General features: G+C 39.0%; 1 protein-coding gene and 2 pseudogenes across 1 annotated transcript in view; 2 read left to right on the top strand and 1 right to left on the bottom strand.

Moving 5' to 3' along the window:
- The first annotated feature begins 1,234 nt into the window (after positions 1-1,234).
- The window catches only part of LOC141148287 (up-regulator of cell proliferation-like), a 51,726-nt gene continuing 37,358 nt past the window's right edge, over positions 1,235-15,602 (top strand). The window contains exon 1 of the mRNA XM_073635577.1: positions 1,235-1,371. The gene's annotated coding sequence lies outside the window, so the exon portion shown is untranslated. The remainder of the gene's footprint in view (positions 1,372-15,602) is intronic.
- Positions 5,826-5,944, bottom strand: LOC141101957 (5S ribosomal RNA; annotated as a pseudogene).
- LOC141101960 (5S ribosomal RNA) lies at positions 13,001-13,119 on the top strand (annotated as a pseudogene).

Below are 15,602 nucleotides of genomic sequence, written 5' to 3'. Positions count from 1 at the left end.
TTTTGTATACGCCGACATGTGTGACTTTATAGTCACATGGGCTGCTCAGATGTGATAGAGAGGAAATGCTCAGCATAGAAACTCACTGAAAACTGAGGATGTGCAGAGCTGCCAACACTGCACTGCAAAATACCTAGCTGCATTGGGGACATGGACAGAAAACTCACTGAAACCTGAGCATGTGCAGAGTTGCCTCAGCAGCTGCAAAATCCCTAGCTGATATGGGCAGAAGTTGGAGATAGAGAACAGCAGGATCAACCAGGTTTTTTTTTTGCAGAATACAGAAAACAAATCTTATAGTGACTGGGTGAGTCTAAACAGCATGTGACCATTTATTCATAGTTTTTTATGATGTGGGTTTAATGACACTAAGCCTTGATGAAGGAGGAGAGTGTTTGGTTCCATTGGCTTTATACTGGTATGAATTACTTTTATCATTAAATTACCTTGGACTATTGGTCATTTGTTTAGTGTTCTCATTGGATTGTATATGTGGATTCTCAAATCTGGGTACTTTCCCTTTTTTCTTAGGGTGGCCCCCATTATGTGCTGTGCTGCTGAACCAGAACCTGTGTTTACTATGCTTCAGTTTATGACTGAGCAGGAGCCTCTGTATCCTGTTCATTCATCTGCGTCTGCAGCTGAGGCCGCAGAAAGGAACCGGGAAATGTGTCACCTCAGTCCCTTTCTCTGTTTCAAAAGTGAGACTTCAGCGATCTGCTTATATACTTGATATTTTATAGACCCCCCTCCCCCCACAGCATTGTGCAAAAATATATAACACATTTTAACAAATTGTAAAAAAAAAAAAATTAAAATAAAATTGTAAAACAATCTGACTAAAATTTTTAATTAGACTAAAAAAGCCACACCCAATATGTAGTATAATTTAGCCACACTCACTGTTTGCCATCCCACCATCTCCCTGGTAGGGGCCCCAGTGCATAACTTTGCCCAGGGTTCCATGATGCCCTTAAGGTGACACTAGTGCTCAGTGATAATTTCAGTAACCTTTAGAAAATACGAATCCAACGTCCTATTTGTTCTTGTGTTTAGAAATGAAATAAAGACAGCTTAGAAAGGAATGAGGAAAAATGTCCCATTGGGCTTATGGCCAAAACATGGCTGCAGATAAACTGCGCTGATTAGAGAAATTGATATTTCTTGACACATAGTTTTACTTTCACTTTGAGAGCAGCATACTTTTAAAAATCTAAAACGCCCCCTCCTCACTCACTCTACTTCACTCACACCACAACTTATGGCTCACCATTGCACGTAGCAGCAATACACCTTCATCTTCTTGAGGCCGAAGCCTTGAAAGCAACAAGCAACTCTAGAAGCCACCGCACCGGAACTCACTCATACAAGGTTAGTAATACTTAAAACAAATCAAGACAGACATGGACAGACATTTTAAGACAAACAACCAACAAACATAAAAGACTACCTACAGAGTTAGATATGATGATGTGCAAACCTGTAGATTGTATACATCCTCTAACAGCAAGATTCTCTAGACATAATAATGAGAATACTCATCAAGGTGTCTTTTTCTGAATGTCAAGGATGTTATAAACGTTAGGGCTTCAACCATCCAAGTCACCAAGATATATACTGCAAATATATATATATACTATATATCATATGTAAAATTGATGATTCAATTATTTCACTAATGTACATTAGCCTATACCTAAAGCCAAAACTTGTTTCTGTAGTGTGGTTTAGAGAATTAGACCCCCTGTCATGTTTTTTTATTGCTGTGTGTGCCCCTGCTGAGAAGGCTAAAGGGAGGATTTTGTGAATGTCTGTGCAAGCATAACAAATACGTGTGTGTTTAACAAATAACAACAAATGTGTAATCGCTTCCTTATCCCACTGAACGTAACAACTCTAGCATTCGATCCTATGAGAAAAATAGATTAAGAACATTTGACCCTATTAGTTAAGCAGGGTTCCCCACAGAGATGGGACTAGTTAATCATTTCTGGGTGCAAGTAGAGTAATCCTCCATGCCAAGGGATCACGACTAGGGCCTGCTTTAATATCCATTGAACCCTGGGCAAACATTTTCTTGGGCCCTCCCGAATCCACTTATAAACTATTTTCAGGCAGTGTGGGCTCAAGGAGCAGCTGCTTTGGGCCTCAAAACAGTGACTGGGTCGGGGGCAGCTGCCCCTTTTGCGCTGCATTAAAGACGGCCCTGATCCCGACCATAAACCTCTTCATGACTGGAGGTTAAACAAATCTTACTTAATGCCTGCAATTCGGCAACTTTGACATGTGTTAGTAAAACTGTACATATCATCACAACTACTTAGCATGTCCAGGTGTATTATAGTGCATTTTTTCAGGACAAATTGGATCTTTATTTGATAGTAAATAGTAATGGATATCTCCTCAATTTGTATTATCAAAAGAAAAAACTGTCCCAAAATATACAATATATCATTTTTGCTGTCCCCTCAAAATAACTCAACGCCCATTAATGTCTAAACCGCTGGCAACAAAAGTGAGTACACCCCTAAGTGAAAATGTGCAAATTGGGCCCAATTAGCCATTTTCCCTCCTCGGTGTCATGTGACTCGTTAGTGTTACAAGGTCTCAGGTGTGAATGGGGAGAAGGTGTTTTAAATTTGGTGTTATCGCTCACTCTCTCATACTGGTCACTGGAAGTTCAACATGGCACCTCATGGCAAAGAACTCTTAGGATCTGAAAAAAAGAATTGTTGCTCTACATAAAGATGGCCTAGGCTATAAGAAGATTGCCAAGACCCTGAAACTGAGCTACAGCACGGTGGCCAAGACCATATAGCAGTTTAACAGGACAGGTTCCACTCAGAACAGGCCTCGACATGGTCGACCAAAGAAGTTGAGGTCACGTGCTCAGCATCATATGCAGAGGTTGTCTTTGGGAAATAGACTTATGAGTGCTGCCAGCATTGCAGCACAGGTTGAAGGGTTGGGGGGTCAGCCTGCCAGTGCTCAGACCATACACCACACACTGCATGAAATTGGTCTGCATGGCTGTCGTCCCAGAAGCCTCTTCTAAAGATGATGCACAAGAAAGCCTGCAAACAGTTTGCTGAAGGCAAGCAATCTAAGGACATGGATTACTGGAACCATGTCCTGTGATCTGATGAGACCAAGATAAATTTATCTGGTTCAGGTAGTGTCAAGCGTGTGTGATGGCAACCAGGTAAGGAGTACAAAGTGTGTCTTGCATAGAGTCAAACATTGTGATGGGAGTGTCATGGTCTGGAGCTGCATGAGTGCTACCGACACTGGGGAGCTACAGTTCATTGAGGAAACCATGAATGCCAAAATGTACTGTGACATACTGAAGCAGAGCATGATCCCCTCCCTTCTGAGACTGGGCCACATAGCAGTATTCCAACATGATAACGACCCAAAACACACCTCCAAGAAGACCACTGCCTTGCTAAAGAAGCCGAGGGTAAATGTGATGGACTGGCCAAGCATGTCTTCAGACCTAAACACTATTGAGCATCTGTGGGGCATCCTCAAACAGAAGGTGGAGGAGCGCAAGGTCTCTAACATCGACCAGCTCCGTGATGTTATCATGGAGGAGTGGAAGAGCATTCCAGTTGCAACCTGTGAAGCTCTGGTGAACTCCATGTCAAAGAGGTTTAAGGCAGTGCTGGTAAATAATGGTGGCCACACAAAATATTGACACTTTGGGCCCAATTTTGGCATTTTCATTTAGAGGTGTACTCACTTTTGTTACCTGCGGTTTAGACATTAATGGTTGTGTGTTGAGTTATTTTAAGAGGACAGCATATTTACACTGTTATATAAGCTGTACATTCACTACTTATTACTTAAGGGGCAACCACCCCTTATGGGAAGAATACATGCTTAGCAACTAAATATGACCCCCTAATTAAAGAGAAGTCAACTGAACTTGCAATCGAGCACCCAGCTTTAGATCACCATAGAGCAACTCCTCACTCTCATCTTGCTGGCTGATGGTTATCAGTCGGTTCTCAATCAGGTATTGTATGTGACCCTGTAGCTTACGCAGCAGGAAACTACGACAACTTGCTGTCCACTTGCTTTGATCAGTTGCAGGGTAGTGTGCTGTCCTTTATCTTCCTGCCAAAATATCGTAATGTTGTTGTCCTACTAAAGCTAATGCTGCAATATGGAGGATCTGAGATCCATATTTGCCTACTGATATTTAAAGGAGTAGTGAATGCAGCTTATTAATGATGGTGTAAGGAGTTCACAGAAGGAAAATACATCAGGTATGTTTGCATGTTTTCATCTGAGCGTTTCCTCATTCTCCTCAGCCAGGACATGCTCAGATGAAGACATGCAAATACTTGATGTATTTTCCTTCTGTGACCTCCTCACATTAATAAGCTGTATTCACGACTCCTTCTTTAAAAATCATCAGGCAAATATGGATCTTAGATCTTTCATATTGCAGCAATATCTCTAGTAGGTATATTCTGATAAGGGACAGCACACTACCCAGCAAATGGTCACAGCAACTGGAGGGAGTGGACAGCAAGTTGTAGTTTTCTGCTGCCAAGGCTATGGGGTCACCTACAAGACAGGGGAAGACACAGAAAAGGTGAAGAACCACTTTAAGCTGCCTGTGGATGGTGCCAAGTCAGCAGGTGATCACACGGTCAACTGGGTTTAAGGAGATTAACTTTCTGGGGTGATGCCTGATTGAGAACTGACTCATAACCATTTGCCAGCAGGGCCAGACAGGCCTACCGGGATAGCGGGAAATTTCCAGGTAGGTCGCTTGCCCTGGGGCACTTTTAGCTGTGTCTGCGACCGCTTCATAGTCTGGAAAGCTGGTGATTCACCTCTAGAGGTCTAACAGCGACATGCAGTGTTTGGGAGTCTTTTAAACAGAAGAAACAGACAGCGCAAAACCTACTTACTAAAACTCAGCAGCTGGACACTGTAGGTCAATATACAAAACCTAAAAAGACATACACAAAATATAGCAGTGCAGCGCTCAATACAGGTCAGATATATACACATAAAATGTACATATTAAATGTACATAAATAAAATGCATAAGGCAAAGTCTCAAAAAGTATATCTTAGTCCGGGGAGATCAAAAGCTGCCCACTTGCAGAAGGGGGATCCCTCAGTTGGCAAGGAAAGGGTGCAGTGATAGGATAAGATTGTATTCGTTGTATCACCACCAATATGAACCTCCACCAAGGGTCTAGGCTGCTCACCTTATTGAGTGGACCTTCTGCGTTAACAGCAAGGTCACTCATGCATTCCCCTCCACAGGGTAGATAATGGAGATAGGGGTCCACAGGCAGGTATAAAATTTATTAAATAAGAAAAATATTACTCACAAAGCAAGCACTGTTTCCCAGTGCAGGAGTATACAGCATAAAATGAACCAGATGGGTGGCTATACTGACATCACAGAGCCCCTCGCACGTGTATCATCCATGTGGACTTCCTCAGCGAATCTGATTGGGGGCCCGTGTGTCAGCTCTTATATCTAATCCTGGTTCCACATACAATTCATGATGATACTGGAAACCCCGCCCACTCTCCAATAATACACAGGTGAATGGACTTAACTACTAAGTAGTAGAGAATCAGGAGTGGCTACAAATCTAATAGGGCACAAGCAAGCTGAATACACTGATAACTTACTGATAGGCAGCCACCATTCCTCCCATGTTATGAGCTAAAGAATTTCCAGGTCAAATCCTTATCTTCCAATAGCAGTGAACACTGTTGTGTCCTGAAAGACAGCCCGCCCCCATTTCCGGGTCAAAAAAAAAAAAAAAATTAAAAAAAAAAAGTTTTTAACCCTACTGCACCTGGTATTCCCAGGCAGTCTCCCATCCAGCTACTGACCAGGCCCCATCCTGCTTAGCCTCCGAGATCAGACAAGATCGGGCGCTTTCAGGGTGATGAGGCTGTAGGCAAATCTATCTCGTTCAATGGCAGCTAACGCTGCTGAGTCCTGGGAAGAAGCCCGCCCTCTAAAGGGGCGTCCATACGGAGACGGGGATGGGGGGCGGGAGCACAACAAACAAACCTCCCCTTTCATACACGTCGCTCACAGACTAAGTGAACAGCAACAGGGAACGCAGGCGCAATGCGCGCTCCGCCCCTCCCTTCCACGTCACCCCCTGGACAGATCGAGATGCAAACTCCATTCTCCTTGGCAATGACATGAAATCACTCCCAAGAGCGCCTCCTTCATTCCTCTGGCCTGTTAGCGTGGGTAAAAACACCATTCACCCACAATGGCAAGCAGGCTAACATAAAATTAGCAACTAATCAGAGACATAGGGAGCAGAAACAAGGCTAACGTTAATAAAAAAATTATTATAATAAAGTAAAAATTATTATAAAAATAATGTAATATAGTTATAAAGCTAAGAGGAGGGAGGCTACTCAAAAAGTACCTATGGTGATACCCCAAAGAGGCTATAATTGAAGCATATGGGGGAAGTAGGCATGTGCATTTCGTTTCGTTCCGAATCAAAATTCGGACAAATTTTTCATTATTCGGAAATTCGGATGCATCTGAATTTCCGAATTACAAAAGTAAAGAATTTAAACGAATCCGAAAAAAAACTAATGAATTCGAAAACATATTTGAATCGAATTCGAAAACATATTCGCATCGAATTCGAAGACAATTTGAATCGAAAACGTTTTTCTAAAAAAAACAGTAAGATATAATATAAAATAATAAAGCAATAGAATATATATATAATATATATATATATATATATATATATATATATATATATATATATATATATATATATGTTATTATTATTCTCTTCTGTTTTTTTTATGCTTTTCTTTTCTATTATTTTATATTCTATAATAGTCTTTTCAATTTAAATTCAAATTCATTCTATACGAAATTCGAATTTCGGAACATGGCTTCTGAAGTTTGAATTTCGTATAGAATGAATTCGAATTTGAATAGAAAAGATTAGAACAGAAAATAATAGAAAAGAATAGACTAGAAAAACAATAGAACAGAATAGAAGAAAATATAATATATATATTATATTTTCTTCTATTCTGTTCTATTGTTTTTCTAGTCTATTCTTTTTTATTCTATTCTAAACTTTTCTATTCGAATCTGAATTCATTCTATATGAAATTCGAATTTCAGAAGATGGCTTCTGAAAGTGGAATTTCGTATAGAATGAATTCGAATTTGAATAGAAATTTTATATTCAAATTTGATTTCGGTCCATATGAAATTCGAATTTTGGAAGATGTTTTATATATATATATATATATATATATATATATATATATATATATATATATATATATATATATATTCGCATTTCGGAAGATGGCTTCTGAAAGTGGAATTTCGTATAGATTTTTTTTGGAATTTGAATAGAAAAGATTAAAATAGAAAATAATAGACTAGACAAACAATAGAACAGAATAAAATATAATATATATATTTTATTCTATTCTGTTCTATTGTTTTTCTAGTCTTTTCTCTTCTACTCTATTCTAATCTTTTCTATTCAAATTCAAATTCATTTTATAAGAAATTCAAATTTCGGAAGATGGTTTTATATATATATATATATATATATATATATATATATATATATATTTTTTTTTTTTTTTTTCTTTTTTTTTCTATGCTGGTGTATTGTTTTTCTATTCTTTTCTATTATTTTCTATTTTGTTCTAATCTTTTCTATTTGAATGCGATATTCATTCTATACAAAATTTGAATTTCTGAAAATGGTTATACAGAAACAGAATGAAATAGAATAAAATCGAATTCTAATAGAAAAGACTAGAACAGAAAAACAATAGAACAGAATAGAAAAAAATTATATATATATATATATATGTATATACATATATATATATATATATATAACCATCTTCCGAAATTGGAATTTGGTACAGAATGAATTCGAATAGAAAAGATTAGAATAGAACAGAAAATAACATAAAAGAATAGCATAAAAAAAAAACAGAACAGAATAGAAAAAAATATAAAATATTCTATTCTAATCTTTTCTATTCGAATTCATTCTGTACCAAATTCCAATTTCGGAAAATGGTTTTATATATATATATATATATATATATATATATATATATATATATAATATTTCTTTCTATTGTTTTTCTATTCTATTCTGTTCTATTAGAATTTGATTTCATTCTATTTCTATATAACCATTTTCTGAAATTCGAATTTTGTATAGAATGAATTTGAATTCAAATAGAAAAGATTAGAATATAATAGAAAATAATAGAAAAACAATAGAACAGAATAGAAAAAATATTATATATATATATATATATATATATATATATATATATATATATATAAAGCCATCTCCTGAAATTCAAATTTCATAAAAAATGAATTTGAATTTGAATAGAAAATATTAGAATAGAGTAGAAAGAATAGACTAGAAAAACAATAGAACAGAATAGAATAAGATATAATATATATATTAAATTTTATTCTGTTCTGTTCTATTGTTTTTCTAGTCTATTCTTTTCTATTATTTTCTATTCAAATTCGAATTCATTCTATACGAAATTCGAATTTCAGAAGCCATCTTCTGAAATTCGAATTTCGTATAGAATTAATTCAAATTCGAATAGAAAAGTTTAGAATAGAATAAAAAAGAATAGCATAGAAAAACAATGAAACAGAATAGAAAAAAATATAATATATATATTATATTCTATTGTATTCTGTTCTATTCTTTTTCTAGTCTATTCTATTTCTATTATTTTCTATTCTAATCTTTTCTATTCAAATTCAAATTCATTCTATACGAAATTCTAATTTTAGAAGCCATCTTCCGAAATTCGAATTTCGCATAGAATTAATTCAAATTCGAATAGAAAAGTTTAGAATAGAATAGAAAAGAATAGCATTAAAAAACAATGGAACAGAATAGAAAAAAAATATAATATATATATATAACCATCTTCCGAAATTGGAATTTGGTACAGAATGAATTCGAATTCGAATAGAAAAGATTAGAATACAATATATTATATTTTTTTCTATTCTGTTCTATTGTTTTTCTATGCTATTCTTTTATATTTTCTATTCTATCCTAATCTTTTCTATTGGAATTCGATTTCATTCTATACGAATTTCAAATTTCGCAAAATGGTTATATATAGTTTACTTGTTCAAATTCCGTTTATTGTTTTTTACGAATGCGGTAGAATTTTTTCAATTTTATAGTTTTGTTCGAATGTGGTAGAATTTTTTTGAATTTGACAGTTTTTTTTCAAATGTGGTAGAATTTTTTCGAACTCGATAGTTTTTTTTCGAATGTAGTAGAATTTTTTCGAATTTGACAGTTTTTTTCAAATGTGGTAGAATTTTTTCGAATTTGATAGTTTTTTTCGAATACGGTCAAATTTTTTCGAATGCGTTCGAATTTTTTCGAATACGAAACGAAACGAATTCCGAAAACTAATGTAACGAATGCAACTAATTTAACTAAACGAATTTAGTTAAATAACGAATCGAAACGAAACAAATTTTTCATCCTGCACATGTCTAGGGGGAAGTTCATAAAGTCACCCCCCTCCCTTATGGCAGAATCCATCCTAAGGTGTCCTACACACTCTTCCAGATGGAGAATGAGGGATATATGAAAAGTGAAATGGAAAAAGTCAAACAAAATACATATATTGCCACCCCATGTAATATCGTGTAGGACCTACAGGGGTTAAAAATATGAATATAAATTTGATAGAAAAATTATAATAAAAAGACATCAGTATAAACACCTCATCTGTACACAAATACAATTAGAATGTATACATATACCACAAACAAATATACATTATAGACCAATATTCTAAATGGTAAGGGGCTAGAAACCAACATAAACTAACGGTCTGAAATAAAACAATTAAGGTCAAACTCAACGTTCAACCCTAAAGGGACGGAAGTGCCCTTCCACGAAAAAGAAAAACAAGAGAGGAAGGAGAGGGGGTATCAGAACTCAAAAGAATAAAACCCCACTAGGTGCGGGATATACAATCTGAGCGGAATACCCCTAAGCGAAGAGAAAGTTAAAGTACTGGATAATGGTTTAAAATTCGCTCCCACACTCAACCTGAACAAGTTTCAGACATATGTTAACTTACAAAAGTTCATACGTACACTGAACATCAAAAAATATTTTTTACACACCCCGTCAGTTAGAACTACCATTATTAGTTCCCAGGGGGGCCATCATTCCAACCTGCGGAATAAGTCAGTGTTCAACCCCCCAGCTACTGATGCTGAGCACCTAAAAGTGTTTAGGAATATGGTGGTGAAGGATTTGGATGCACTTAAGGTTAGGAAAGTGAATGACCCTCTATACATTAGTAGAGGTATTAAGGCATTGTCTGACAGGAACGATTTGGTCATCCGCCCCACTGATAAAGGGGGGGGGCTGGTTTTGTTGAGTAAAACCTACTATAGGAATGAAATGAATAATTTGTTAAGTGACAGTAACACCTATAGTATCCTGACCAAGGACCCGATGTTGGAATACAAGGGTGAACTTCACTCCCTTGTGGAGAGAGGGAAGCATATAGGAGTACTTAGTGCTAAGGAGGCCCAGTATTTGGATCCCTTGTTCTGCCGTACACCAATTAACTACTTTCTCCCCAAGATTCATAAGAACAGTGTCAACCCACCGGGTAGACCTATAGTCAATGGTATTGACTCTGTCTCTTCCAGACTGGGTCAATACATTGACACCTTCCTCCAACCGATGGTCATGAAAACGAATGCATACCACAAAGATACAAAACACGTCATACAGATTTTAGAGTCTCTGACCATTACATCTTCCTGCTTCCTCATTACGGCGGATGTGGGCTCTTTATATACCATCATCAGCCACGAGGATGCATTAACCTCAGTACAGTGGGCCCTGGGGTCCTCGGACCTATCTAGGAGGCATCGTAATTTTTTGATTGACAGTTTGACTTTCTGTCTGTCAAAGAACTACTTCTGGTATGACAAGCAGTTCTTTCTCCAAACCAGAGGGGTAGCCATGGGGGCACGCTTCTCTTCCAGTGTTGCCAATCTATTTATGGCTCACTGGGAGGAGAAGGCAGTCTATAAGAACAAACCCCCGGAACTGATCTGCTACCAGAGGTATATTGATGACCTTATCATGGTCTGGGAAGGGGACAGAGATAGTCTGGACGTGTTTGTATCCAGGCTTAACGACAATAACAAAAATATAGTCTTCTCGTGGAATATCAGTACAGAGAGGGTGGTATTTTTGGATCTTGAATTGTCAAAAAGGGGTGACCGCATCAATATGGTCACCCATTTTAAGGCTACTGACCGAAACGCATTTATCCCTGTTGAAAGCTGCCACCACAGTAAGTGGCTGTGCAATATCCCTAGAGGACAGTTTATTCGCCTCAGGCGGAATTGCACAGAGGTGGGGGATTTTCTGTCACAGACTCTTATCTCTAGGTTCACCGAGAAGGGTTATGATAAAAACAAGCTAGTCCAAGAATTGGATAATGTTGTGACTCTTGATAGGAAGGTACTGGTGTCGAATGCCCCTAGAGTAGCCCAGGATGAGCCTAAACAGATCAGGATGATCCTTGATTTTAATATTCAGCACAAGCAATTTGAAAAGATAGTACAGAAACATTGGCCCATTTTAAAACTTGACAGAACCTTGGGTCCGGTCCTCCCAGACCGACCATTGTTTATTTACAAAAGAGCTCCTTCTCTTAGAGATAGACTTGCGCCAAGGGTGATAGATCCCCCGGTTACCCGGTGAATAGAATGCTTGAATTCCTTAATGGCTTTTATGCCTGTGGACACTGTCCGGCGTGTAAACAGGCTAGAAACAATTTAAAGAAGAGGAAGGAATTTGTGGCTTTTTCCATGGGTAAAAACTACACAATCAAGGATTTGATTACGTGCAACACTGCCGGGGTGGTGTATATGTTGCAATGTGAGTGTGGCTACCAATATGTGGGTAGGACTTCTAGGCCCCTCCATGTAAGAGTCGGAGAACATGTTAACAACATTAAACGAGGACTCCACACACACAATGTCTCCAAGCACTTCCGACTTTTCCATAACCGCAGCTCAGTCGACGAGAATCTTTTTGGGTATTTGAGACAAAGGTTGGGGTCCCTTTAGGGTTGAACGTTGAGTTTGACCTTAATTGTTTTATTTCAGACCGTTAGTTTATGTTGGTTTCTAGCCCCTTACCATTTAGAATATTGGTCTATAATGTATATTTGTTTGTGGTATATGTATACATTCTAATTGTATTTGTGTACAGATGAGGTGGTCACTTTTCATATATCCCTCTGGTGACAACTGGGAGGGAATAGCATTTGTTTTTGGTACACATTCTCCATCTAGAAGAGTGTGTAGGACACCTTAGGATGGATTCTGCCATAAGGGAGGGGGGTGACTTTATGAACTTCCCCCATATGCTTCAATTATAGCCTCTTTGGGGTATCCCCATAGGTACTTTTTGAGTAGCCTCCCTCCTCTTAGCTTTATAACTATATTACATTATTTTTATAATAATTTTTACTTTATTATAATTATTTTTTTATTAACGTTAGCCTTGTTTCTGCTCCCTATGTCTCTGATTAGTTGCTAGTTTTATATTAGCCTGCTTGCCATTGTGGGTGAATGCTGTTATTACCCACGCTGACAGGCCAGAGGAATGAAGGAGGCGCTCTTGGGAGCGATTTCATGTCGTTGCCAAGGAGACTGGAGTTTGCATCTCGATCTGTCCAGGGGGTGACGTGGAAGGGAGGGGCGGAGCACGCATTGCGTCTGCGCTCCCTGTTGCCGTTCACTTAGTCTGTGAGCGACGTGTATGAAAGGGGCGGTTTGTTTGTTGTGCTCCCGCCCCCATCCCCCTCTCCATACGAACGCCCCTTTAGAGGGCGGGCTTCTTCCCAGGACTCAGCAGCGTTAGCTGCCATTGAACGAGTTGGATTTGTCTACAGCCACATCACCCTGAAAGCGCCCGATCTTGTCTGATTTCAGAGGCTAAGCAGGATGGGGCCTGGTCAGTACCTGGATGGGAGACCGCCTGGGAATACCAGGTGCAGTAGGGTTAAAAAAAAAAAAAAATTTTTTTTTTTTTTTTTCACCCGGAAATGGGGGCGGGCTGTCTTTCAGGACACAGCAGTGTTCACTGCTATTGGAAGATAAGGATTTGACCTTGAAATGCTTTAGCTCATAACATGGGAGGAATGGTGGCTGCCTATCAGTAAGTTATCAGTGTATTCAGCTTGCTTGAGCCCTATTAGATTTGTAGCCACTCCTGATTCTCTACTACTTAAGTCCATTCACCTGTGTATTATTGGAGAGTGGGCGGGGTTTCCAGTATCATCATGAATTGTATGTGGAACCAGGATTAGAAATAAGAGCTGACACACGGGTCCCCAATCAGATTAGCTGAGGAAGTCCACACGGACAATACGCGTGCGAGGGGCTCTGTGATGTCAGTACAGCCACCCATCTGGTTCATTTTATGCTGTATACTCCTGCACTGGGAAACAGTGCTTGTTTTGTGAGTAATATTTTTCTAATTCAATAAATTTTATACCTTTTCATATGGAGAGCACTATGTCCTGTTATTTTTGTTTTTAACATGATATATATCAACCAATGAGACTGAATTTGGGATACTGCCTGTGGACCCCTATCTCCATAATCTACCCTGTGGAAGGGAATGCATGAGTGACCTTGCTGTTAAGGCAAAAGGTCCACTCAATAAGGTGAGCAGCCTAGACCCTTGGTGGAGGTTCACATTGGTGGTGATACAACGAATACAATCTTATCCTATCGCTGCACCCTTTCCTTGCCAACTGAGGGATCCCCCTTCTGCAAGTGGGCAGATTTTGATCACCTCGGACTAAGATATACTTTTTGGGACTTTGCCTCATGCAGTTTATTTATGTACGTTTAATATGTACATTTTATGTGTATACATCTGACCTGTATTGAGAGCTGCACTGCTATATTTTGTTAATGTTTGGGAGTCACCGCCATTTAGTTGTAGCCACCGGCTCACTGTCGGAAACGCAAAAGTTTATGCGGCTGTAAAGGCTCTCTGCCGCGTGGTATTGTGAGAATCTTGAGAAGCCTGAAGGGCTTGCAGGATGTGGTACAGGAGTGAGGACACTTCTGGTTAAGGGCTCAATTCCTGGAAGGCATGCGGAGCACTCGGCTTATGCGGCCATCTTCATGGGTAGTCACCACGCCCCCCTTCTGGGAACTATTGAAGGAGCATGGAATTCAAACTCAAATTGGGTCCGTAAAATCAGTAAACAGGCATTTTTTCTAGAAGGATTAAGAAACAAAAAAGAGCCACCATCTCCTAGAATGCTACCAGATGTCCTTACCTACCCTAGGGAGAATAACTAAAAAAGCTATAGCTTCATACACTTTCAATGCTTAGCCACTTAGCATAATAAAATAAATGCATATTAGCATATACAGTACAAAATATGTATGTACCTATGACCACCTCCTGTACCATGTCAGCACAGACTATTACCACCTCCAGCACCATGTCTGCACAGCCTATGACCACCTCCTGCATGGCTGCACAACCTATGACCACCTCTTGCACCATGTCTGCACAGCCTATGACCACCATTTGCACCATGTCTGCACAGCCTATGACCACCTCCTGCACCATGTCTGCACAGCCTATGACCACCTCCTGCACCATGTCTGCACAGCCTATGACCACCTCCTGTACCATGTCTAAGCTTGCCACCTGTCCGGGATTCACCCAGACAGTCCAGGTTTTAAATCACGTGTCCAGGTTTCAAGTGGACTGAATCTCGGACACATTAAAGACCGGGCTGTTTTCCCCAAGTAACCAAGATAGTCACACACGCAAATCTGTTGCTGGAGCTGCGGGCGGCTGTCTGTGGGCAGGTGCAGCATCACTGGGGGGCAAGGCGATAATGTCAGCAAGAGTTATTGGGCCACACCCACTGTTCGCTGTGGCACGCTATGCGCACCGCAATACTACTCACCTTTGCAGCACCCAAAGGTGTCCCAGGCTGCTACAGTGTTCAGGTTTGGCTTGAAGAAAAGGTGGAAACCCTAACCATGTTTGCAAAGCCTATGACCACCTCCTGTAACATGTCCGCACAGCCTATGACCAGCTCCTGTACCATGTCCACACAGCCTCTGACATCTCCTGTACCATGTCCGCACAGCCACCTCCTGTACCATGTCCACCCATGTCCACACTTTTACAACTTTTAACTTGAAATTTGCTTTTATATATATATATATATATATATATATATATATATATATATATATATATATCCTATGTGCTTTCATATCTGTCTTATCTATATATAATACACTCTTCAAATGTGCAAATGTGCTTTAAAATGCATGATTTTCACTTTTATGAAGAGAAAAATTACGTTGTTGCTTTTGGGCTGGTATAATAATGCTATGGGGCTGGAAAAAAATTATTTCCATGGCTGGTTTTTATTCCCAGTCTGGACCTGACTGTGATCTATACCTGGGTGCTCGATTGCAAGCACTGTTGACCTCTCTTTAA

Source organism: Aquarana catesbeiana, linkage group LG06 (assembly GCF_042186555.1).
Source record: "Aquarana catesbeiana isolate 2022-GZ linkage group LG06, ASM4218655v1, whole genome shotgun sequence".
Taxonomy (NCBI): Eukaryota; Metazoa; Chordata; class Amphibia; order Anura; family Ranidae; genus Aquarana; species Aquarana catesbeiana.
Note: the sequence above shows the minus strand (reverse complement) of the source record. Positions and strands in the feature narration are given on the sequence as shown.